The sequence below is a fragment of the Manis javanica genome, chromosome 8 (assembly GCF_040802235.1).
Source record: "Manis javanica isolate MJ-LG chromosome 8, MJ_LKY, whole genome shotgun sequence".
Classification (NCBI taxonomy): Eukaryota; Metazoa; Chordata; class Mammalia; order Pholidota; family Manidae; genus Manis; species Manis javanica.
The window spans coordinates 71,289,161-71,312,578 of record NC_133163.1 but is presented as its reverse complement, the minus strand read 5'-3'; the positions used below and the strand labels follow the sequence as shown (position 1 = coordinate 71,312,578).

The following is a 23,418-nucleotide window of genomic DNA, read 5'->3' as shown; positions in this document are numbered from 1 at the left end:
CACTATTGAACCAAATGGCCTCTAGGGGGTAAATTCAGTAGACCCTTCTCAGTTTTTAAAAATATTTCAAAAGTGTCTTTCACTTTTACACTTTCACATATTACCATACAGCTGCTTAATTCTGTTTCTAGTAATTCCTTTTGTCTAATTATACCAACAGGCTAAACTTTTTTCTGCTCTAGTTTATCCTGTAAATTCTCTGTGTGACCTCTGAAAACATTTGATCATTTCGCTGCTCATTAAAAATTTCTGATATCTTAAGGTTAGAATTTAAGCTCTACTAGTCAATGTAGTCTTTCAGTATCTGCCCCTTTTCTAGTATCTCCAGTCTCATCTCCCTCTATACCACTTTATACAGGGCACATATGTCAAGCTGTTGATTGTGTATACTTGTATACCCTGTTTACTCTGTCTGAAGTGTCCCTATGCTCTTTCTATGCCTGGTTAACTCCTATGTATTGTTGAGGACCCAGGTAAACTTTCACCTCTTTTGAGAAGTCTTTATCTGCATTCCCACCTATAGTCCATGTAGGAACTGTTTGTCTGAATTTCCAAGGTATCTTATGTATAATTCTATCATAGCATTCATTTCTGTGAATTTGTTTATTTGTTTAAAGTTTTTTATTAGAGGTCAGGGATCATGCTTTTTGATTTCTGTGTCTTTAATCTGTCCTTATGACTTTATTATGTATAACAGACATAGCGCATAGAAGGAATATGGCATAATTATTGAAATTAATGAATCAAAGAATGAGCTCATTTTCTTTTAGTGTGACATTATGACTGACTTATTATTTCTTGTCTTATTCTAGAGAGTCTAGGACTGATTTGTAAGTGTTCTAGTTTAAAACAAACTTTTGTCCTTAACTCCAACCTATTTTGTATGTGTACAACCTCTGAGTTAAACTGACCAAAAATTTACCATGCTCTGTTACTTCTTGATAACCTACAACAATTCTCTGTTGCTAGATGGCTTTTTAGCTTCTGTAGTTATTATCTGCTTGTCACTGAATCAAATCTTTCTTATATCACCCCAGCATGAGCCTCTAATCCAGAAAGAGAGTTTATTTGATTGTGTGGTATATCACTAAGGATTAGGTGCAGCAATGTTTAACTAAACTCAAGTTAATAGTGTCCCACAATGTCTAAAATGAGAGTAGTGTATTTCTTTCTCATGTCAAAAAACTTCATTTATGAGCTGCTTAATTTCACAGAATTGTTTGAGACCCAGAATCGCTTCAGTTCATGACTTCCTCATCACTGGATGTGCTTCTAGGCAGTTACTAGAGCTCTAGATATCACAAACATCTTCTCGAGTACGTTATGGGAGCAGGACATAAGAGCATGGCCCTGCTCTTGGAAGTTCATCAGACATTTTTTGTAGCTCATTAGCTAGAAATTACCATAAAATGCAAAATGTTCTGTCCAACTTGACAAAAATCCTACTATTATGTGGCTTTGGGTTGTTTATCTCTAAAATCCATTTTCTTCAATTTCTAAAACATAAATAATAATGCCCATCTCATAGAAACTCTGTAAAAGTTATAAGTATGTGTTTAAAGTCCTAGTACCATGAAGAATGAAAAGCAGGCTCTCAAATGGTAGTTGCTGTTATTATTGTTGTTGTTAATATATATGAAATTATTGAGACTCAGATATATTGTAGCTCCTTCAACACCCCACAGCTCTAATGGTTAAACCAATATTCAAATCTAGATCTGTCTGACTCTGAGACTTCTGTTCTTACACAGATAGTGAAATATGGCAGGGACTAGAACCAAGAGCTTCTGTTTTCCAGTCCAACACTCTGTGTTCTGAATTGTGACACCCTTTATTGTGAGTGTTTAGTATCATTGAATATAGTGTTAAAACAGAAAGATGTAGTTTCTTTGGTTTGACTTACCCCAATACTTGCCTTGCTTTCCACTTATTTTTTTGGAGACTTGGCTGAAGTCAACAGCATTAATTGCATGTGCAATTCTTGAACCATCTAAGAAAGCTAAAATCATTTAAAATTAGTTGGGGTTTAGTAGCAAGGTTGAACTTTGCCTTTGTCAAGCAGTTTCCAGCTGACTCACTGCAGCTGCAACAATTGACATCATTTTGTGCCTTTCATGCAAAGGCTAACTTGGCAGGCAGCACTCCCACTGGAGTGGGTTTCAGGACCTTAGTGAATCTCAGGGTTGGAATGGACTTTAAAGATCATGAAATCCAAACCTTAATGTAATAATTGAGTTGGAGTACATCAACCCTACCAAATGATTTTCTAAACTACCCTGGGATAAATTCAATGTCAAAAAGTAGTGAAGATTTCCACATGGGATGAATTGTATAACCTATTCTATATTTGATTAACTCTAACTTCCTTATATTGAACTGAAAAGTGTTCACTCTTAACCTTTCAGACACCAGTGTTAGTTATGTCCCTGGTACAAAATAGTCCTTTTTGGAACCTTACAACCTTTCAAATATTTGAAGACCATGACTTTGCCTTGTCCTTAGAATTTTCTCACTGCTAAATATCTGTGATTCCTTTAACGTTTTCTCATTCGAGATGGCTTTAATTTTTTTCACAAAGTTGAGCTCAAAGATAAATTAGTTTTGGTTTGGCTGGATTTTTCTGAACATGTTTCCCTCTTATCCCAGGAATGAATGAAATCCTGCAGTCATAGATTGAGGGAATTGCCTAATCAAACTATCCTGGCACAGTAAGAAGGGAGTTACTTGAAAAATTATGGACAGTGGTGAGAGGTCAGGAAATGATCAAATTGTTGAAGCTTTGTTGGCCATCCTACTAAACTAAACCAATGTAACATATTAATGTTGTACTAATGAGAGCTCCAAGGCATGACAAAGTCATAGTGTTCTTTAAGCACAAAGTAGAGTAAGTTGGAGTATTTATCATGATAGTTTAGACTCCATCTGCTTTATTTTATTTGTATGTATTCTTCATTTTAGTGCTGAATGGTATCAGTGAGATGAAAAGATGGATGGATGGGTAACTGCTTAGGAAGAAAAGATGGTTGTCCTTCAATGCATATAGATTTAAAGCAAAACCAAAAAAGTCATTATTTCTGAATCTGACAAAGTTCCAAATTCTATATGGAATTAAGACAGCAGTCTCAAGTTATTCAGTTACACACATATTCCTTTTGTAACTTCAGAAATCTCGTTCTGTTCTTAAAGAAAGAACACTTAACTGAATTAGGACTTTGTAAGTTTTCATAAAAAAAAACTCACCATGTCTCTTTATGAAATAGGTGGAAATGATCCCTCCATTGTGTAACATATATGTAATGAGGAGAAAATGATACATTTTCTTTAATTCAACCAATATTTATAGAATGATTTTCATATTTTGTTCAGTGTTTGAAGAACTGAAGATTTAGTGGGGAAAAAGTTAGAAGAGGTCCCTGTCCTTATATAGCTTATATTTTTATAATAAAACTTCAGATTATACAGTTTTATGGGTCTTACAATACAATGTAGTTTAAATTGTTCTGAGCCCTTAAATTTTTTTCTTTTCTACTGATGCTGTCATTTCTTTCTGATATACATTTTTAAGAATCCCTACATTTTAGATATTTATTGTCACATCAAGATTTTTTTTCTACATAGAGAAAACAACTCATATTAAGGTTTTATTTAAACCCTGGATATGAAGATTCTTTTGCCTTGTTTTGAAGTCATTCTAAATGCATAACTGACACTAATTACTGAAAATGTTGCATTTTCTTGATGTCTCTTCCAAAAGATATGCTAACATGTTTAAAATCACATCATAATTTAAGAGCTATCAAGCAGCATTGATTATGAAAGTCTTGTGGGTATCTGGGGGCCTAATATTGTCAAAGTAGACCAATTTTTTACTTAAAATCTTAGTGTAATTCTTCTGATAAAAGAAGAGCCACAAGTAAGTGACTTTTTTTTTTCTCATAGATTTCCTGGAAAATATCACACATCTGTAACTTATGCCCTTTGTATATTTCTTTTATAAAAATAGCATTTTGTATTTAAAAATGAAACTTCATGTTCATTTTTATTGAATGTTTTTTTATATATGAGTTTGAGAGTTTTTAAAGTTTTTTGTGTACTAATATATAACTTCCTTGAGCTTATCTAAGTTCCAAAAATCATTCACTGGTTAGAGATACCCTGCAATGGAGATTTGAGTTGGGTTAGAGTGTCTCTTAATTCTTATATATTTTATTTAACACAAATAAAAGAACATCGGTATTACCTTCATATTATATCTGGCAGGATAATATTTTAATATATTATCCCCCCCAGAAATTTTTGCTACCTAGAACTGTATTCCCTCTTGTCCCACGTGGGCTTATGAGACATCTACTGCCTCAAAGACAGTCATTACAGGTCTTGAGCATCTGAAGTATCTTTAGAGATATAAGAACTTGGTAGTTTTGACCTTCAAAATCTTAAGCCCTGAAGAACTCTGGACATAAAGGTCATCCCATGAACAAAAAATTTGAGAAAAATGCAGTATCAATTCAGAGAAAATTCACCCCTTCCCCTTCCCAGATCAAATAAAATGTCCATTGCCTTTTGGAGAGCAGAGTGGAAGTAGAAGAGAGGAACACTTAACACGAGTGTGTGTGTGTTTGTGTGTGTGTGCGTGCTTGAAAAAGGGTCCTTTATCTTTATCCTCATCTTTACGTTAGCAGAACTACCAAAATGGATCTGGCCTCAACCTTTTTCCTTTACCAAGGAAGATGTGACAATAAAGGATAGAGTAGAAATGGATACATGGTGTGTCTAAGGAGGTCAGCCTGAGGCAGCCTTTGAATTCCAAATGTTTTGGGTGTCCAAGAAAGATACAGACACAGCTAAGAGAAAACATAACCCAAGAAGCCTTGTGTTCAGGAAGATGAGATACACATATGTGTCTCATCATTTCCTGTGTTATATTTCACAGATACTTCACAGTTACACCGTTATGTAGCCTACAGTTTATTATTCCCATTTCACTAAAGAGGATATTTAGGGACAGAGAGATTAAGCCATTTGCTTGCACACTTAACCATTGTGTCTACTGCTTACTCATGAGGGAATATACATCTTGGTGTGTAGGTGAAAATGACCTAGAACTTTACCCAAACCCTGAGACTTCTATTACTCTTAAGTTCCATTGAGTCAAGTCAATGTATAGGACTGAGGCCCTGAAATGATAGAAAACCATGAAATTACTAGAAAACTCCAAGTAGACTGTGTAATCTGGGTGACCCCAGGTAGAAAATGTCTAGATAAAAAATGTTACATTATGGTTACATTATGGAAAATAAAAGTTACGTTTCTTGTACACCTGACTTTGTGACTAGAGTTTCATATCTATTATGTATTATGTATTGATGCAAAAAATGGTGCAGAAGCATTAGCAAAAGGAACTAAAACTAGTGACCTAGTAAAAGATCACAAACTCTAGCATCTCTTTCAGGATCCCTTGAAAGAAACATCTTTCCATGTACTCTTTAGAGAATACTCCCTAGAATAAAGTGAAAATTCTATAGCATTTTGCTGTATAAAAAAAGCATTCACAGAAGTTTCCTAATAATTGTTATTATAATACTTTAGGAACAACCTCTTCAGCCATACCTTCATATATCCTTGAAGTTTGAGTACTACTTATGTGAACTCAAGATTAAATGTCATTGAAATTAAAAATATAATTTAATATCAGATTATCATTTGGTTACATTTATCAGTCTAGTTTTTCTAGGTTTGATGTAGGATTGCTTTGTTTAAAAACCTTAGTCATTTAATTTTTTTTTAGGTTTATAAAGAAGTACATTAGTGTTTACAAGGTTGAGGGTTATACAGGCCTGGGTATTGAGAGCATAATAATCAGATGACTTTTGGGTTCACAAACTTTAAGAGTCTTAAACATATAAATGTACATTGACATGAAAGAATGTGATTTTCTTTTTTTCTCACATGAGAATATATGTATTATTATGTTTTAGAAGGAAACATGAGGTTATATAATTATAGAATTAATTAGATGTAAGAAAACAGGGAATATATATATCTCTATAAGAGCAAGTAAGCTACTTTCCTATACAGAATGTAAAATGATTTCTATTTTTTAATTAACAAGGGCAAAACAAATGAACAAAAAGTTGGTACCCTGTTAATCAATGATGTTTACTGCTCAGAAAATATAAAACCTCATTTTCAGCAGTATTAGTGAAACATAGACTTTGAGAATATAATTTTTATGTCTTCAAAGTTAAAAGAATATATATTAAAAGAACCATGTTGGTGCATTAAATTTTATAATCCAGACTTCTTGACTTTCTGGATTATGAATCAATTTCAGGGTGAGTAAAAATACACAATAAGTTCCAGGGTATTCAGACTCATAGAACTGAACACAGCTGACATCAACTATTCATTCATTCTATCAACTCTCAAATGAGTTCCTCTCATATGGCATGACAGGCAAGGGTACCAACTGGATGATAAGTAGTGGTCAGAAATTTATCAGAAAATCAGTTTTTTTAAAATTATTAATGATGAGTGATGTATAGAGCTGGTGTTTAAATTTATTCCTGGAAATAAATGAGTCAGTTGCATTGTCTCTTTCAGGCTTCTAAATAATATTCAGCACATCTCTTTTAATTTATTAAATTATTTGTGGTTTGTAGGACCATTATCTTTTTCCAAAGCTCTTCTGGAGTGACTTTGGCACTGGAAGATTCTACCTCATTATGTCAGAAAACCACAGGGCAATTTTATTACTATAAGACCCAAATTGCAGCCCTTCTTTATCACTTTGCATCACTATCATTCTTGAAATAATCAGGGATTTACTAAAAAAGAGAAACATTTGATCTTTGCACAACTGTGAGTTATAGTGTTCTAATGACACCTTAGAAATGTTTTACTTCTTGGTAATTTCACAACGTAAACAAAGAATACAAAAATTTATTTTTTTTCTAGTAAAATATTTTATGATAGAATTTAAAATATGTTAGATCCTTTTCATGTCTGTTTGAATAAAACTAGGGCATATCTAATGTAATTATCTCATTTTTAAACTGACTATATACATTCTTGAGAAGGTCAGAATTATTTTTATTCTGACTCAAGGTAACATCATTATATATGTATCTTCACAGGAAACAAACACCCACATGGCAGATTATTTAACTGAATCTTTTTTCTTTTTATTACAGTAAATTAAGAAAATGAACAGGGATGTAGTGTTTTTATTGAAAAGTAATGCAAGATTCTATAGACTTCAGCTTAGAAATCAGTGGAATTTTGCCAGTAGGATTATTTCTAGTAAAGAAGCAAATATATAAGTGAAGATACCCAGACTGTTGGGGCTGGACATATTATTAGTAAATGTGTAACATGTGTGGACTATGAGATTTCCCCTGATGTGGCAGAATTTATAATTTTAAATATTTGCTTTTGTTTGTTAGATTTATATTGGATTTTGCCAGTTCACTTTATCAGATCATCTGTTTTTTTTGCCCAGGTCTACTCAAGTAACAAAAATAAATACATAGAAGATTTTTTATATATTATAAAAGAATTGTGTGAGGAAATATATTGGCAGGCAGCATTATACAATGAGATAGTGTGGCTCTATCTCCTGATATCCCAATAGCTATGATACTGCAGGTGAGAATGTCAGTAATTAACAAGGTATGAATGTGTGTGAACACACACAGTTATTTGTATGATGTACTTCTTCCTCTCTAACCCACATGTGATTCCAAAAGAAAGTAGATTCTGAAATTTCTGAAATACCGTCTTTGCATTTCAATATTTATCAGTCTCAGTCTAGGTATACAGAAAAATATCTTTATTGGTGAATTTTTTTGTATCACTGTAAAATATGGAGAGAAATGTTATCTGTCTCATAATATAAACACACTAAATACACTCATACAATTCCTTTGCAGTTTCCTTTATTAACAGTAAGTACTTAGACAACTGACATAGTGAAATGCTTTTCTATAGGAAACTAGAGTGAAAGTGTGAATTTTTGTGAAATATATAAAAGAAAGAAAAAATCACTGGCAGGGGTGTCTGTTGCAATTTTCATAGGAAGCAATGAAGTACATAATCCTAGTGATAAGGTCCACTTTCACTCATTTATACAACAAATATTTAAGTACTTGTTATATCATAGTCAATTTATTTAGTACTGGGACACATATAGAGGCATATGATATAGGGCAGTCCCTATCCTAGGGTGGAGGAAATGGGCAAATAAACAAATGGTTTGTGATGCTGTTAAACTCTAGTAGTGTATGCAGTGGAAATACTATTTATTTACCTCTGACAAGATTTCTAATCATTAAAGTGATATAGGAGTTAGGGCTTGAGAATGCATTATTATATACACTAGGTGTATAGTGGAAGAATATTGGAAAAGTTATTTCATGTAAATGGACAACTTTATAAAAAAATAACTGAGTGTGAATATGCACAGTATATTTAGGGAATAACAGTTAAGGAATGTGTGTTCCAGAGGAAAATGTCTGTCGGGGCTATATATTTTTTCTGGTATCATCTATCCTAGTTGTGGATAGAATCCTTTTTTGTGGAAAAATATCTTGGTGACTGCTGAATTTCTCTATTTCTGGCTCCTACTTTTAAATTTATGACACTATTAACTTATTTAGGGGAAAGTGCATCTATTAATAGTTTTAAGAACTTAGGATATTTTATAAGGATAAAATGCTAGGCAGAAAGTAACTTTAAAGATCAGTTAAAAATAGAACATTATGATAACTGCCATTTATTTGGACTCAATAGGGAGAAACTTATTATAGGATTCAATATGAGTCGTACAAATGGGGCATGAAAGCTTCAGTGTATATGTAGAATTGGAGATGCTTTCACTTTCCATTTGATGAAATTGAATTTCTCAAAATGGACTCTCTATCTTTTTAATTCAAAGATTTTCAGCAATTAGGAAGAAGGTATCCTATAATTTATGAAGATAGTTTTTTATAATTTTTTATTAGCTCTCAGCTTTAGCAACTGCTTTTTTTCTTTTTTTTTTCAGCCATCTTGCTGTCAGTGATCCTTATAAAGCAAGTCGCCTTTTATTTTCATCTTCCTTAGCACAGCTGGTGCTTACACTTCTCTGAACATCCATTGAGTCATTTCCTGCTGATAAATGTCTATATGTAGTCACGATTGTCACCTATGTATATGATGCAAAACTGTCCTCTCTTTTTAAACCAAGATAGCATGTGTACCAGCCTTTAATCTTATGTACCACTTTCTCCCGTTTCAGAACCAAGCTGGCAATTCTCATCTTGAATAGCTTTAAAATTGCTCATAGCAATCAATGACAACTGAGGCATCACTAAAGAATTTCTTTTATCTTCAAGCTCCAATTTAGATTTGTCTTTAAGCTTGAGTAAGCTTGAACTGTCAGAACATTTTCACTCATCACATGCTCTAAGAACAAAAAGTCAACTTCAAAATCATATTTGTTTTTTTACTATACTTTGTAATAGTTTCATGTGAACAATAAACTCCACTGAAATAGTACTGTCAGTCTTTAGTAACTCAGATAACTGTGGCTTTAAAAAATAGTGACAAGCTGCCAGAACTCCAGTATGATATGTAGTAAATCATTGCCTCACGTTCAGCTGCTTAGTGTAATGCTTTAAGGGAGACACATTATGATATTAGGGGAAAGAGCACTTGACACTGAGTAATCAGATGTAGGATCTGTTCCCTCCTTTTGCCTTAAACTGTATAATCTTTGGCAAATCACTTTTCTAGGCCTTAGGTTCCATGTCTGTAACATGTTTTATTAAATCAATTCTAAGGCCCCACCCGTTTCTAATATTTGGCATCTTAATGAACTTCAGTTTCCATCATATGGTATTATTCTTCAAGAAATTGATTAGAAATAGTTACCATTAAGAACTGGAAGTCAGAAATTAATTAAGTCAATAATTGAAACCTGATTGCAAAAAATTCTTCAGCTTCAGCTTCTGGACCAAATGATGTTTTGTTTGGGTTTTGTTGGTGAACAGTAACTGTCTTTTAAAGATCACAGTTTCTTGGAGATCTTTTCTGCTGACAGATCTTTCAGCCTCTAACATATTTAAATGTACTCTGATCTTTCTTTGTATTGAAAATTTCATTTTGAAACAGTCTGTGTGAGCATTGGAGATGTCAGACTGAGACTAAAGACCACAAAAGTCTGGCAGAACTATACATGCAAAGTATTCAGCAGCTCAAATACGTTTATAGAGTCCTCGTTCAATATTAGAATGATTGGTTTTTGAATAATTTCTTTACATATTCCAAAATGACTTGTATTTGTTCTCTTACCCATAAAGGAAAGAAGGTTGTTTCTTTAGTATTTACTCTCTTCTTCTGTAAGTACTATAGTTTCCAAAGTTAAATTATTTTATCTCATTTATCTTCCTGTAAGGTTATGACCTTAATGGAAATAAAATCCAGGTCAGTATTCCATGATTCACTAAAATGAGAAAAGCATTTGGTGATCTTTTTAACCCTCAAAAAGCAAGTTCTTAGTATAACAAGTATTTTAGCAGATAATCAGCAAATAAAGTTGCCATTCTGTGATTTTTCTTTCCTTTGTATGCCAGACATTGATCATGAGAGTTCCATACTTTAGCCCAGAGTCCATATCTCTTAGTACATTTGGAGCTTTTTTATCATCATCTCTCATTGATATCATTCATTGAAAATTTCTTAGCCTGACCAGTTGATTAAAGTTAGTCTCTGATATGACTCTTTTTTGCAATTTTGGTCATATCTCCTTGTTACTATTTATAACGTGTAGCTCCTTAGGGAGTCATTTGTTAATGGATAACCAATCTGTTAGGCTATTTTATCCTAGCATGTTAATGGCTAATAGCGGTTCAGGAGCAGCTATCTCTGATAATAACATTTCACCATCAATGCCTAACAGAGTGGATTGAGGCTATGAGGCACTGTAGGAGAGAGACTTAGGCATGTATCTATTAAACTGAAGATTTTCAGGATCCTCTAGAATCTTTTTTTATTTTATTTTTTTATTTTGGTATCATTAATCTACAATTACATGAAGAAGATCATGTTTACTAGGCACCCCCTTCACCAAGTTCCCCCCAACACACTCCTTCACAGTCACTGTGCATCAGCTTAGTAAGATGCTATAAAATCAATACTTGTCTGTGTTGTAGAGCCTGCCCCATACTCCCTCCATATTATACATTCTAATTGTAATGCCCCCTTTCTTTTTCCTGCCCTTATCCCTCCCTTCCCACCCATTCTCCCCAGTCCCTTTCCCTTTGGTAACTGTTAGTCCATTCGTGGGTTCTGTGAGTCTGCTGCTGTTTTGTTTCTTCAGTTTTTCTTTGTTCTTATACTCCACATATAGTGAAATCATTTGGTACTTGTCTTTCTCTGCCTGGCTTATTTCCCTGAGCATAATACCCTCGAGCACCATCCATGTTGCTGCAAATGGTAGGATTTGTTTTCTTCTTATGGCTGAATAATATTCCATTGTGTATATGTACCACATCTTCTTTATCCATTCATCTGCTGATGGACACTTAGGTTGCTTCCATTTCTTGGCTATTGTAAATAGTGCTGCGATAAACATAGGGGTGCATCTATCTTTTTCAAACTTGAGTGCTGCATTCCTAGGGTAAATTCCTAGAACTGGAATTCCTGGATCAAATGGTAAGTCTATTTTGAGCATTTTGAGGAACCTCCATACTGCTTTCCACAATGGTTGAACTAATTTACATTCCCACCAGCAGTGTAGTATGGTTCCCCTTTCTCCACAACCTTGCCAACATTTGTTGTTGTTTGTCTTTTGGATGGTGGCCATCCTTACTGGTGTGAGGTGATATCTCATTGTGGTTTTAGTTTGCATTTCTCTGATGACAAGTGATGTGGAGCATCTTTTCATGTGTCTGTTGGCCATCTGAATTTCTTCTTTGGAGAACTGTCTATTCAGCTCCTCTGCCCATTTTTTAATTGGATTATTTGTTTTTTGTTTGTTGAGGTGTGTGAGCTCTTTATACATTTTGGATGATGTGAACCCTTTATTGGATCTGTCATTTATGAATATATTCTCCCATACTGTAGGATAACTTTTTGTTCTGTTGATGGTGTCCTTTGCTGTACAGAAGCTTTTCAGCTTGATATAGTCCCACCTGTTCATTTTTGCTTTTGTTTCCCTTGCCTGGGGAGATATGTTCACGAAGAAGTAACTCATGTTTATGTCCATGAGATTTTTGCCTATGTTATTTTATAAGAGTTTTATGGTATCATGACATACATTCAAGTCTTTGATCCATTTTGAATTTACTTTTGTGTATGGGGTTAGACAGTGATCCAGTTTCATTCTCTTACATGTAGCTGTCCAGTTTTGCCAGCACCATCTATTGAAGAGACTGTCATTTTCCCATTGTATGTCCATGGCTCCTTTATCACATATTAATTGACCATATATGTTTGGGTTAATGTTTGTTGTCTCTACTCTGTTCCACTGGTCTGTGGCTCTGTTCTTGTGCCAGTACCAAATTGTCTTGATTACTGTGGCTTTGTAGCAAAGCTTAAAATTGGGGAGTGAGATCACCCCCACTTTATTCTTCCTTCTCAGGATTGCTATGGTTATTTGGGGTCTTTGGTGTTTCCATTTGAATTTTTGAACTATTTGTTCCAGTTCATTGAAGAATGCTGTCGTTAGTTTGATAGGGATTGCATTGAATCTGTGTATTGCTTTGGGCAGGATGGCCGTTTTGACGATATTAATTTCCCTAACCAGGAGCATGGGATGAGTTTCCATTGGTTAGTGTCCTCTTTAATTTCTCTTAAGAGTGTCTTGTAGTTTCATGGTATAGGTCTTTCACTTCCTTTGTTAGGTTAATTCCTAGGTATTTTATTCTTTTTGATGCTATTGTGAATGGAATTGTTTTCTTGATTTCTCTTTCTATTAGTTCATTGTTAATGTATAGCAAAGCCACCATTTCTGTGTGTTAATTTTCTATCCTGCAACATTGTTGAATTCCGGTATCAGTTTTAGTAGTTTTGGAGTGGAGTCTTTAGGGTTTTTTATGTACAATATCATGTCATCTGCAAATAGTGACAGTTTGACTTCTTCTTTACCAATCTGGATTCCTTGTATTTCTTTGTTTTGTCTAATTACTGTGGCTAGGACCTCCAGTACTATGTTGAATAACAGCGGGGAGAGTGGACATCCCTGTCTTGTTCCCTATCTCAGAGGAAAAGCTTTCAGCCTCTCACTGTTCAGTATGATGTTAGCTGTGGGTTTGTCATATATGGTCTTTATTATGTTGAGGTACTTGTCCTCTATGCCCATTTTGTTGAGAGTTTTTATCATGAATGGATGTTGAATTTTGTCGAATTCTTTTTCAGCATCTATGGAGATGATCATGTGGTTTTTGTCTTTCTTTTCGTTGATGTGGTGGATGATGTTGATGGATTTTCGAATGTTGTACCATCCTTGTATCCCTGGGATGAATCCCACTTGGTCATGGTGTATGATCCTTTTGATATATTTTTGAATTTGGTTTGCTAATATTTTATTGAGTACTTTTGCATCTACGTTCATCAGGGATATTGGTCTGTAGTTTTCTTTTTTGGTGGGGTCTTTGCCTGGTTTTGGTATTAGGGTGATGCTGGCTTCATAGAATGAGTTTGGGAGTATTCCCTCTTCTTCTATTTTTTGGAAAACTTTAAGGAGAATGGGTATTATATATTCTCTGTATGTCTGATAAAATTCTGAGGTAAATGCATCTGGCCCGGGTGTTTTGTTCTTGGGTAGTTTTTTGATTACCACTTCAATTTCATTGCTGGTAATTGGTCTGTTTAGATTTTCTGTTTGGAAGGTTCTATTTTTCTAGGAAGTTGTCCATTTCTCCTTTGTTTTCTTGCTTCTTAGCATATAGGTTTTCTTAGTAGTCTCTAATAATTCTTTGTATTTCTGTGGGGTCCGTCGTGATTTTTCCTGTCTCATTTCTGATTATGTTGATGTGTGTTGACTCTCTTTTTCTCTTAATAAGTTTGGCTAGGGGCTTATCTATTTTGTTTATTTTCTTGAAGAACTAGCTCTTGGTTTCATTGATTTTTTCGATTGTTTTATTCTTCTCAATTTTATTTATTTCTTCTCTCATCTTTATTATGTCCCTCCTTCTGCTGACTTTAGGCCTCATTTGTTCTTCTTTTTCCATTTTCTATAATTGTGACAGTAGACTATTCATTTCGGATTGTTCTTCCTTCTCTGAACATGCCTGGATTGCTATATACTTTCCTCCTAAGACTGCTTTCGCTGCGTCCCACAGAAGTTGGGGCTTTGTGTTGTTGTTGTCATTTGTTTCCATATATTGCTGGATCTCCATTTTAATTTGTTCATTGATCCATTGATTATTTAGGAGCATGTTGTTAAGCCTCCAAGTGTTTGTGAGCCTTTTTGCTTCCTTTGTACAATTTATTTCTAGTTTTATACCTTTGTGGTCTGAAAAGTTGATTGGTAGAATTTCAATGTTTTTGAATTTACTGAGGCTCTTTTTGTGGCCTAGTATGTGGTCTATTCTGGAGCATGTTCCATGTGTACTTGAGAAGAATGTATATCCTGTAGCTTTTGGGTATAGAGTTCTATAGATGTCTATTAGGTCCATCTGTTCTAGTGTGTGGTTCAGTGCCTCTGTGTCCATACTTATTTTCTGTCTGGTGGATCTGTCATTTGGAGTGAGTGGTGTGTTAAATTCTTCCAAAATGAGTGCATTGCATTCTATTTCCTCCTTTAATTCTGTTAGTATTTGTTTCACATATATTGTTGCTTCTGTATTGGGTGCAGATATGTTTTGTAATGTTTATATCCTCTTGTTGGACTGAGCCCTTTATCACTATATAATGTCCTTCTTTATCTCTTGTTACTTTCTTTGTTTTGAAGTCTATTTTGTCTGCTACTAGTATTGCAACACCTGCTTTTTTCTCTCTGTTGTTTGCATGAAATATCTTTTTCCACCCGTTGACTTTTCATCTGTGCGTGTCTTTGGGTTTGTGATGAGTCTCTTGTACGCAGCATATAGATGGGTCATGCTTTTTTATCCATTCTATTACTCTGTGTCTTTTGATTGGTGCATTCAGTCCATTTACATTTAACATGATTATTGAAAGATATGTACTTATTGCCATTGCAGTTTTTAGATTCTTGGTTACCAAAGTTTCAAGGTTAGCTTCTTTACAACCTTACTATCTAACTTAACTCACTTATTGAGCTATTATAAACACAGCCTGATGATTAATTTTCTCCCTTCTTATTCTTCCTCCTCCCTTCTTCATATGTTGGGTGTTTTGTTCTGTGCTCTTTTTGGGAATGTTCCCATCTAGAGCAGTCCCTGTAAGATGCCCTGTAGAGGTTGTTTGTGGGATGCAAATTCCCTCATCTTTTGTTTGTCTGGGAATTGTTTAATCCCTCCTTCATATTTAAATTATAGTAATGCTGGATATAGTATCCTTGGTTCAAGGCCCTTCTTTTTCATTGCATTAAATATATCATGCCATTCTCTTCTGGCCTGTAATGTTTCTGTTGAGAAGTCTGATGATAGCCTGATGGGTTTTCCTTTGTAGGTGACATTTTTACTCTTTCTGGCTGCCTTTAATACTCTGTGCTTGTTCTTGATCTTTGCCATTTTAATTATTATGTGTCTTGTTGTTTTCCTCTTTGGGTCCCTTCTGTTTGGAGTTCTGTGTGCTTCAGTAACTGAGCAACTATTTCCTCCCCTAGTTTGGGGAAGTTCTCAGCTATTATTTCTTCAAAGATACTTTCTTTTCCTTTTTCTCTCTCTTCTTCTTCTGGTACCCCTATAGTGTGGATATTGTTCCTTTTGGATTGGTCACACAGTTTTCTTAATATTGTTTCATTCCTGTAGATCCTTTTGTCTCTCTCTGCATCAGCTTCTATGTGTTCCTGTTCGCTGGTTTCTATTCCATCTATGGCCTCTTGCATCTTATCCATTCTGCTTATAAATCCTTCCAGAGATTGTTTCATTTCTGTAATCTCCCTCTGGACATCATCCCTTAGCTCTTGTATATTCCTCTGCAGCTCTGTGAGCATGTTTATGATTTTTATTTTGAATTCTTTTTCAGGGAGACTGGTTAGGTCTGTGTCTGCAGATCCTCTCTCAGGGGTTGTCTGAACTAGTTCAGACTGGACTAAATTTTTCTCCCTTTTCATGGTTATAGCAGTGGCTGTAGGCTGGTTGGGGCTGTGTCAGCTGGGAGAAGAAAGTCCTTTCCTGCTTTCTGGATACCTTGCCCTTCTCCGCTGCCTGTGTCAGTTACCTGCACTCCTGGAGCCGCCATCGGATTAATCCCTAAGCTGCTGTGGGCGGGGTCTCTGTCAGAGTAGTGCAGAGCCCTACGGGGAGTGGCAGGCACACCAGGTTCACTCTTTTATGATAGCGGCGCCCCTGCCAGGCAGCTACGTGCCAGCAGCAGCCTTTGGTTCTGGCCCAGGTGGCTGTGTGTCAGGCTGGGATTCCAGTCAGCTACTGTGAGCATGTCTGCTCCCTCTGACACTGCTGCAGGTGCACGTGGGCCTCTCCCATGGACCTCTGGTGCTGCTGCCACTGGCATGTGCCAGCTGCTCCCGGGCTGCTCAGTCACCACCACAGTGGGCTTGCACAAGCCTCTACCAGTCCCTTCTGGCACTGTCGGTGCACGCGGGTTGCTTCCATTCCCCTCTGGTGCTGCTGCACCTGGCATGTGTTGCCACTCTCCCACTACTGGGCCAGTGCGTCAGGGTCTGCGCCAGTTGAGGAAGTGACTGGCAGGCTGCTTAGTGCTGTGAGGGGCTTCAGAGCTGTGCTGCTTCCCAGGGGGTTAGGGCACCTAAAGTTCCCCAGAATTTCCAGCTGTTGGCTAAGTGTGCCAGGATGTCTTTGTCTAGCTATGAGGTCCCTGTCTCTTTAAGACTTGCAAGAAGCACTCGCTTTTCTTTTGTCTTAGGGGTGCCAGTTGTGGGGACCTGCCCACAAGTTTTGCTTTTCCGTTTCTCTAATATCCAGCACCCCGTGCACCTTGTGTCTTTGCTCCAGGTGCGGATTTCTAGAGCTGGTTGTTTAGCAGTCCTGAGCTTTCACTCCCTCCCATTCTGACTCCTTTCTTCCCACCAGGTTCTGGGGTCGGGGGCATTCTGATCCTGCCTGGCCACGGATTGTATCTTACGCCCTTCATGTGATGTTGAGTTCTCGCAGATGTAGATGTATCCTGGCTGTTGTACTTTATCCACTGGTGTCTTTTTTAGGAATAGTTGTATTTATTGTATTTTCATAAATATGTTTTTGGGAGGAGATTTCCACTGAGCTACTCACACTGCCATCTTCCCGTGATCCAGCCTAGAATCTTTTGACACAGGTTGATGCCTGCTTACCTTTTCTCATATTAATGATGTTATGAAAATGATACTTCTTAACCACAATGTTGCTCACATGGAACCTTCATAAGATTGTATATCAATGGTACCTTAAGAAAGAAAAAGAAAAAAAATGATACTTCTTTTCTAAAGAAGCGCCATACATTTCTCTTAGTAGCACACTAATCTGTTGTATGAATTTTAGACCTGTGAGGCAGTGTTAATTTGTAATATTGTTTTGGTAACAAAAGGAAAGTACCAAGTAGTTTTATCCACCTCTAATTTATGAACATGCTTTCAGACTTAAGGACTTGTGATAGGTAGATACTGCCCTACAGATCTTTCACATTTACATGTCATTACAACTGACCCTTGAGCAACAAGGATTTAAACTGTGTAGGTCACCTTAACACAGATTTTTTTCAACAAATATATTAGAAATATTTTTGGCTATTTGTGGTTAATTGAAAAAACATTTTGTTTTCCCTAGCTTAATTTATTGTAAGAATACAGTATATAATACACATAACACATAACATACAAAATATGTGTTAATTGACTGTTTACGTTATGAGTAAGTCTTCTTGTCAACAGTAGGCTGTCAGAAGGTAAGTTTTTGGGGAATCAAAAGTTACACATGGATTTTCAACTATGTGGAGTGGTCAATGCTGCTAACCCATGTATTGTTCAAGGGGTAACTGCATTTTCTCTTTGTAAGTGAATCTTACACTTCACAGAAAAACATCTAACATTTATTTAATACATTTCCTAATATGTAATTCTAGGTTATGACTTTTAATATTTAATTATATTTTATGGTTTTTTCTGTATACTTCATGATATAAAGAGAGATAAAATATATATTTGCTTTACTTATATGCTAAATAATTTATTTACTAGATTTCACCAAGCTAAGGTGACATCAGTGTTAGATGCACTATTATCATCTATCACTAATAAAAGAAAAAAAATCCATTTGTAAAATTTTATTGAATATAAGTTGCATACAAATGTAGTGATATAAAAGTATAAAAATATATGCATCTTAGAGTCAAGGAAGTGTGGTAATAAGACTACTCTAAATGGTCATGAAACTTTTATCTTTAGACATTTGAAATATATTTAAACATATCATTTGTTTTCACAAAATCTCTGTAGTATACATTAGGAGAAAACTTATGTTTCCTTTTTAGGTTACTGGGGAAATTAAGTAAACTTGTAAAGCAGGAGAAAAAAAACCCTTCAATCTTCATTAATAATATGAAATTTATTAGGTAAATATGTTTATATTATATATAAATTACATATGAAATTAATTTGAAATAAGATATCTTTCAAACTATAATTTCTTATATTTTCTTAATTGCTATTGGGGATTTAGAAATATTTTCAAACTCAGCCTTGTTTATACTGAGGCAGGCATATTTTTATATATTATATGCAACTGAGAATTTACTTCATTGGAATTTATATCTTTTATAGTGCCAAATATATACACTAACATTCCAGTGAGGGTTATTTCATTGGCCTTTCACTATACTCCATATTACTATATATTAATTTTGAGAGGTTCTTAGTAAGATACTAATGGCATTAGTATTAATATTGGTTTGCAGTGTGTGACTCTGATGCTCTAGTTTATTTGTATATTCATATATAGTCCTAAACTATAGAGACAAGAAGATTTGGTGACACAGAACAAATCTTTGTAAAGGGAATCTAAATATGGGGAAAAACAATATTTATCTACATGGGGAATTTGTGAAATATGTGTTATTATAAAAGTTAATTCCCCTTCTGAATAAATGATATTTGATTTTCCTATTAGCATACTAGTTTGAACAGCTGCACAAAACTGCTCAAATAAAAATTTTAAAAAATGAAGTACCAGATCCAAATTTTGCTTTTCAGATTAACAGGTGCTGAAGATCCCAGGATATACACTTCTGCTTAGAGGAAGCATTTTGTTTGGGTTGTATATCTCTTAGAGTTGCTATGACTGAAATGCATGCAGTAATAGTAAACACTTAAAAAGGTTTTAACATATGTTAGATACAGATGATTAAGGGAAAAATCCTAGACCTCATGTCTGGAAAATGAATAGTTGACAAGCAAGTCACTGGACAAATAAGCTGCCACACGGGTGACCCAGGTGCTATCAAAGCAGAACTTCATATTTTTACATGATAAGTGTGTTTTAAAGAGAAGTTGATTGTTGAGGAAAATAAAGCTTCAGTGAGTGTTGTCTTCCCTGCATAGATGGGAAATGAAAACACGAGCATGTACAAGCCTTTTGGATCTGAGGCTCAGATTCCTCCTTGAATCAACTTTCAGGTTTTGACTTCTGGAGAACTGCATTTGTCGTGGGTTACTAAGGATCATAGTTCAGGGCATATAATAACAAAACATAGCATAACAGTATTTATTACATAAAACTGCAATGAAATGTATTTTAAATATAACAAAAGAAGTGGACTAGATTTCTTTAAATATTTAAATTAGTTTTATCCTTTGCTGACCTATAAACCTGTACATTTGATTACTTAAGGTCCATTTAAAAGTTTATGAATTATACAAAACTTTGGTTTCATTCTGTCTGCCTTTTTTGTGCCTTTCTTCTGAAAAGTTAGCAAAGGTGACCAAGAAAAAAACATGAAACAACCTCCTTAATCAGTTTTCTTTTCCTCTACACTGACCAACAATTTGATAAGGGTTTTCTTGTCTTCCTATGTCACCTTACCTTGTTTTTCCGTGCTTTGCACAATTCTTAAATAATTTTTTTTTTCTTCTCTCATTTGCTTATTCATCTTTCCAACAGATATTTATCAGATGCTGCTGCATGCCACTGTGCTTGGCTCCAAGGGTACAGATACTAACAAGGCAGATGTGGACTCTGCTCTCATGGACTTTCTGTTTTGTGGAGAAGAGACACAACTAAATAATTCAATTCCAGAGTACGTGAGGGATGCAATGAGAGGGGATTGTGCTATGTTGTTGCAGCATATGAATACAAGAGAAACCTAGTTAAGGATGGAGAATTTGGGAAAAACTTTTTTTCTGGTGCACATCCCCAAATTATTTGATCAGTAAATTTCTACTTAGTTAGACATTTCTGATGATACTAGTTTCCCATGGTAAATTACTGTAACACATTTCTATAATTTATAATAAATTACTAATTTATTGGCTTAAAGCAACAAACTTGTATTGTCTTATAGTTCTGAAGGTCAGCAGCTCAAAATGGGCCCAAAAACCTGGGCCAAAACTAAGGTATCAGGAAGTCCATACTCCTTAGCGAAGCTCTATGGGACAGTCTGTTTCCTTGTTTTTTCTAGCTTCTAGAGATGAACACCTTTTATTCCATGGGCCATGGCCTTTTTTTCCATTTTCAAAGCCAACAACATAATCACATTACCTTTTCCTCTTATATAGTAAACTCCCTCTACCTCTGTCATATAGAGACCTGGGTGATTACATTTAGGGTCTATCTGGATAATGTAAGATATTCTCTGTAATTTAAGATCCTTAACTTAATCACATCTGCACACTTCCTTTTGCCATATTGAATGGCATTCACAGGTTCCAGAGATTAGCATACAGATATTTTGGGGAGCTAATATTCAGCCTACCACACTGGCCCATCAAAAATTAATACTTCCTTATGACTATAGACTATCTATGGTTAAAAGAACATATGGGATGTGAACAGATCCCAGAAATGGGCTGCTTTAATTTGTCTGATTTTTCTCAGACTGTTCAAGTACAGTAGGACAATATCCATCATATCATAGACAAATTTTCACAAATGCCTAGGGTGCCTAAATGGTTTTCTTGGCTTCACTGGAGATGGATGGTAATTATAGATTTGCTTTGTTTATGTCACCGTATTCTTATTATGTTAATATATGTGTGCAAATTAGTTAGTAGTTTAAAACCTATACATACTTAAGGTACTCTACAAGAAGATATGTCAAAGAAATAATCAATCCTCCCATGTTTTCTTCCATCTGCTACCTCTATAGCTTTTCTTCTTCCTTCCTAATTACAACCCTTAAATAGAATTCGTGCCTCATATCGAATTTACCAAGTATCATAATTCCTCCAGGTGGTAAAGATACCTCGAGACAAGTGCTGGGCATAGAAGCCACAGGGCATAAATCTGCAAAGAAATAAAAAGCTAACCTTTTCAAACAATATGGCTTCTCTCTCACTTACCAACTTTACATTTCCCTGTATGGCCCCGGAAGATGACTGGTTAGCCAGACATGGGTAAGATTCCTCAAGGGAGGAACAACCTAAGACAGGCACAGTCGCAGGGGGGCCATCAGGTGAGAAATTGGGGATCAACAGAGGTGAGGCTCAGAACCTCATCCCCCCTGCTTTGAGAGAAATCTTCTGCATCCGTGGATGTTTTGCTGCCCTTTTCTACCTTGGATTAATACTTAGTCCATAGGCACAGACCTGATCATCTACATTTGCCCTCTTACAGCACTAAACTATGTTTTCTACCTTTATCTTGCATCTACCTACCACTTCAGCATTTTATTAAAAATAAAAATAATAATAATAATAAAGGGAAAAATGTGGGATCAACATATAAATCAAGTATAAAAATCAAACGAATATTCATATTTGACCTGATTGTTTATAGTTCATAATGCATGACCAAAACTGAATGTTTCTGTGATGAATGCCCTTGTACTGTTCACCATGTAAGAATTTATTCACTATGTAAGAATTCGTTCACCATGTAAGAACTTGTTCGTTATGCTTCAGAAGATTGGAGACTGACGAGAATTAGGCTTGAGATGGATTAATGATTGTACATTGAGCATTGACCCCCCATACTGAATTTTATTGTTGTTAACAACCATTTGATCAATAAATATGAGAGATACCCTCTCAAAAAAATTAATATTTTCATAAATAATTATCTGAATATGTAATCTAAAAGAGTTCTTGTAAATTATATGATCAGATAGATATTTTATTCTTTTTTTTGGAAAAGACGATTCTTCATGAGGTTCTAAATCTTTATGCTTTTAGTAAAGTAATAAAATAATGTTTTATAATATTGTCAAGTGTTTAGTATGGAGCTCATGCAAACTAGCCTACAATCTTATAACTACTGGAGGTATAGTGATAGTTTGTAGATGGGATTGGAACTTCTGAATCACCTACCTGTCTCGTATAGCATTTGCAGCCCTCCTTGCCCATCATGTATATACACAGACATATTATTTCATGAGAAGGAAAAGAATTACTAATTTAGCTTTGAAATGCTTATGTGTCCAGCTCTCTAGAGAACGAAGCTGTGCTTCCTGTGTAACATGAAGATTACCTTGGCCTAAACAATGGGCAGGCCTATGCAACCTTCTCCTTAGTTTCTTTCTCTTCAGCTCTTCCTCTGGGTTTGTGGGTGTGGAGAACAATTTCTCTTCTAACAGGAAAGGGAGGCTACCAGCCTCAAGAATTCTGAGAAGGAGAGTATTTCAAGAGAAAAGTGATTCAAGTGGACCAAGAATATGTTTACCTAGGTTTACCTCTCTTTAAAATTCCTTTATTCTTCCTAATAGAAGCTTCACTTTCTAGTGCAAAAGCCTAATAACGTTGACTCCATTGACCATTGTTCTGTTTTTTACCTCTGGACCTAGGAGAGGAGTGGAATGAGGTGGTGGTAGGGTATGTAATCAAAACTTGTGAACACCTAGGGTTAATGTAGAATATAAAGAAATTAAAGCCCAAATAACATGAAGAATACAAAGTTTTTGAGTAGCAGCCACTAGCATAGAAAATTAGGTATAAAGCCTGAAGAAAGGGGAATAAGTGACCCAGTAATTATTGAGCACACATTATCTTCCAGAAAACCTGCTGGATCTTTTTCCTTTGATGGTTCTGTTTGGGTATGAATTCTCTTTCCTCAGCCTCAGTTCTTTCTATAAGTAAAGTTAACTGATTTTATAAAATAATTCATGTAGTGAATGGCTGTGCTTATATTTAAAGGCTAGTTTGTCTGA

General features: G+C 35.2%; 1 long non-coding RNA gene across 3 annotated transcripts in view; it reads left to right on the top strand.

The window, feature by feature from the left end:
* Window positions 1-23,418, top strand: part of LOC140843101 (uncharacterized) — a 500,637-nt gene that overhangs the window by 160,214 nt on the left and 317,005 nt on the right. Inside the window, exon 5 of one of the 3 annotated variants that reach the window (XR_012120578.1) lies at window positions 20,220-20,514. The exons of the other annotated variants lie outside the window; for them this stretch is intronic. This is a non-coding gene — a long non-coding RNA (uncharacterized lncRNA). Of the gene's footprint in view, window positions 1-20,219; window positions 20,515-23,418 lie in introns of those variants that run through there. 3 annotated transcript variants of the gene reach the window in all.